The sequence below is a fragment of the Rutidosis leptorrhynchoides genome, chromosome 9, assembly GCF_046630445.1.
Source record: "Rutidosis leptorrhynchoides isolate AG116_Rl617_1_P2 chromosome 9, CSIRO_AGI_Rlap_v1, whole genome shotgun sequence".
NCBI lineage: Eukaryota > Viridiplantae > Streptophyta > Magnoliopsida > Asterales > Asteraceae > Rutidosis > Rutidosis leptorrhynchoides.
This window is the reverse complement of record NC_092341.1, coordinates 239813191-239817444: the sequence shown is the minus strand read 5'-3', so window position 1 is coordinate 239817444 and position 4254 is coordinate 239813191.

Genomic DNA, 4254 nt, shown 5'->3' with positions numbered 1-4254 from the left:
TTCGTTGATTCTTGATTTTTTTTTTTTTTTTGGTGAAATCCCATCCGGGAGTTATAGATCTTAGCTTCTGTTAAATAACCAAGCTTTGTGGTGGTTACAATTGATAAACCAGGAAATATTTCATTAGTTGAAGTGAACAATACCTGTGTTTCTTGAAAAACAAAAAACAAGTACTAAGCAGTTTTCATGGCTGCTTTTACTAAAAGCTCAAAGAATACTATCTTTCTTTCTATGGTTAACAATGGGTTGTTCTAAAACCTTTGTTTCTGTTAAAAAGCGCATTGCTTTATAAGATTCAAGAAAATTTGAAGTTAAATACAATGAAAAGATTATGTTTAGATTCATAAGAGCATTTCTTGCTATATCTATTGATTTGATTGTTGAAATAATTGCTTATTTCCAAAATTGAAATCTGGATTTGGGGTTTGTATCTAATGAAGCTGTACACGTGGCAAACTTTGGTTGGATTTTTCATTAAGAATTGATTATATTGCTTTATCTATGCCATGCTCTCTATTAAATCTTTTGACAGATTCATACATGGGCTTGACTATTTTAGGATAAGATTCAAGAAAATTAAGCCAATGAGTATTAACGTTGATGATCAATCTTATGATATTAAGATCATCAGACTTTTTTCATGGTTCTTGTTCAGATCCCTATGTACCATGAAAGAGAAGTACTAAATCCTGTATTCAATAATTTTCACCACAATTGTGCATTAATCACTTATACCTACAAGTATTTAATTCATAAATGTGAAGACTTTTTCTGATTGTAGTTGTTGGTTTTGTGCCAAGTCATTCTTTTGTATTGTGCCAAGTCATTCTTTTGATGGCTAGTTTTGCTTTTTAATTTAAGATTTCTTGTTTTTTGCCCCACACAAAAAAAAAAAAAAAAATGTTATAATTTAGTAGTTTATAACTACTTGTAATATCTATTTTGAAGAAATATGAAAGAAGAAAGAAGATAGTAGATTCTTATTCAAGAATGGTGTACCTACTGATTACAATCGATAACATACTTATAGTACAATAATTCACTGTGCAGTTAGGTGGAACAGTAATATCCGTGATTCACCAAATATATTAATTCACCAAATTTTACTTTATCAAAAGTGTCGGCCACTACACCTTGACTTATAACACTCCCCCTTGGACGACAATTTTGTTTCACTAGAGATCAACTACAAGTTACTGCCTCGTTAAAAACCTTGCTAAAGAAAAATCCAGTGGGATAAAAACTTTAGCCAAGGGAAAAAGAGTGCAGCATAGAGCAGACTCCCCCTCAAGTAGACATCGCTGAGTCGTCACATCTTTTGATCTTGCCTCATGCCAATATTGTGAACATGTGTTCTGAAAACAGTAGTTGACAGTGTTTTGGTATAAAGATCTGCATAGTTATTGATTGAACATATCTCATTTTAATCTGGTTGTCTTTTATAAGATCTTGAGTATATAAGAAGAATCTAGGAGGTATGTGTTTTGTTCAGTCACTTTTGATATATCCTTCTTTCATCTGTGCTATGCAAGCTGCATTATCTTCATAGATAGTTGTTGAACTTTATCGCGTTCTAGTCCACAAGAATCAATAATGAGTTGTGTCATTGATCTTAACCAAAAACATTCCCGGGTAGCTTCATGTAATGCAATCACTTCGGCATAATTTGATGATGTTGCAACAAGTGTTTGTTTTTTGATAACGCCATGATTTTGTGGTACCTCCATTTAGGAATACATATCGAGTTTGAGATTTATCTTTATGAGGATTTGATGAATGACCTGCATATACATAATCAACCAAATCTTGTTTTGAAGCGTTAGAATAAAATAATTTTAAATTGGCAGTTCCTCAAGGGTATCAAAATATGTGTTTGATCCCGTTCCATTGTCATTTGGTAGAAGTTGAGCTGAATCTTGCCAACAAATTAACTGCAAGAGAAATGTCAGGTCTTGTACAATTTATAAGATACATAAGAACCTCAATTGCACTAAAATATGGAACTTATGAACCAAGAAAATCTTCATGGTCTTCTAGAGGATGGATCAGTATCAAAATTGAGATCTGACAACCATATGAGTACTTAATGGTTTTTGTCTTGTCCATATTAATATATTTTAAAATCTTTTCTGTATAAATTGTTTGATGTATAAGTAAGTCATTAGTCATATGCTCAATATGTAAATCAACGTAATACTTGATTTTTTCATTTTAAAATAATTCTTTAGAAGTTAAATGATTTCATAGATCTCTTTATTTGTTTATATAATGTTAAGAACATTGACATAAATAACTACGATATATATCCGATCATTGTTTTTCATAATAAAAACACATGTGCAAATAAGTTTATATGTATACATTTTTCTTATCAAGTAATCACTTAATCAGTTATACCACATACGTCCCGATTGTATAGACCCATATAAAAATCTTTGTGATTTAATAGAATACATTCCCTTGGGTTTTGCATTAGATGCTTATGATACCTTAAACCTTTCAGGTATATTCATGTATATCACTATCAAGTGATCCATACAGATAAGTAGTTATAACATCCATGAGATGCATTTAAGTAACTACCAGGTTGATTAAGTATCTAATAAGTAATTGTATCCATTACAGGAGGATAAGTTTTCCTCATAATTCATTTCTGGTCTTTGTGGGAAATCTTGAGTTACAAGTCTAGTTTTGCCTTGTAACTTCATTTGCACATTTCTTTTTCGGATAAAAATTCATTTGTATCTCATACGTTTCATATCTTTAAAAATGATAACGATTGATCCGAAAACTTTTCTTTTATTGAGCGATTCTAATTCAGCTCGTATTGCTCCTTTCCATTGAGCTCAATCATGTCTATTTTGATATTCAATGACAGATTTTGGTTCCAGATCATCATCTTTATTCATGATGTCATTGTAATATTATATGAAAATATCTCATCAAGATTTTTCATTTCATTTCAGTTCCATAATATTGCATAATTTATCGCAATTTATGTATTTACATTTATCAATATCCTCTGCAGAAGGAATATTGATTTGTGGTTCTTCTTGAAACTTTCTTTTACCTCATTATCAGCTGATTTTCCTTTTCGAGGATTTTTATCTTTGGAACCAATTGGTCTTCTACGTTTCAGACGTGGCAAATACTCATGAGTGACATTATTGCTAACTTTTGGAATTTCAATTCGAGCTGGAGCATTTCCTGCTATTATATATTATTTAGTCACTCTTTTTGTATCTTTAAATGCATAAAGTAATTAATTTGCAAGTTATTGCATATGCATTTTTTTTTAACTTTCGTTTCGCATTCTTTTGTGCGAGTTCTATATACCTTAATTGATGCTCACATCATGAATCATCTTTTTCTTTATTTTTCATTTCTCCCTCTAATATAGGGAATAATTTTTAAAATGACAATAAGCAAAACGTGCTGTAAAAACATCACCCGTCATGAGTTCAATATATCATATAATTGAAGATGTTTCATATTCAATATATATATATATATATATATATATATATATATATATATATATATATATATATATATATATCTCCATCCTCATTTGAGGACCCATTTTAGTGGTTTGTGGTTGTGCAACTAGAACATATATTGCACAAACAAATGTTCTAATGGGAAATATTTGGCTCTCGGCCAAAATCAAGTTGTAGGGGAGAATATTTATGACTTGCATTTTGTCTAATATGAAATAATATCGCAGCATGCAAATTTGCATGTCCCCATATAAATTCTGAGAGTTATGTACTCATTTTCAATGGTCTAGCTATTAGTTGCAATCGTTTAATTAATGATTCAGCTAAACCAATTTTTTGTATGCACATGAGCAACAAGATGTTCAACAACAATCCCTATAGGCACATGCCACATTTCGACTTGATAACACACAAACATGAGACCATCCGCTAGATGCGTCTATTAGAACCATGAAATATCAAAATGGTCCACATGATGGATGAATTGGTCCATATATATATAACCTTGAATTCTTTCAAGAAACATTGGTGATTCTTTCTCAATATTCTTTTCATTAATCACCATATGTACTTTTCATTAATCACCACATGCGCTTTTAATCATATGCGCTGCGCTTTTCATCATATGCGCCTTTTATCATATGCGCTTTTAATCATAATCATATGCGCTGCGCTTTTCATCATATGCGCTTTTTATCATATGCGCTTTTAATCATATGCGCTTTTAATCATATGCACTGCGCTTTTAATCATA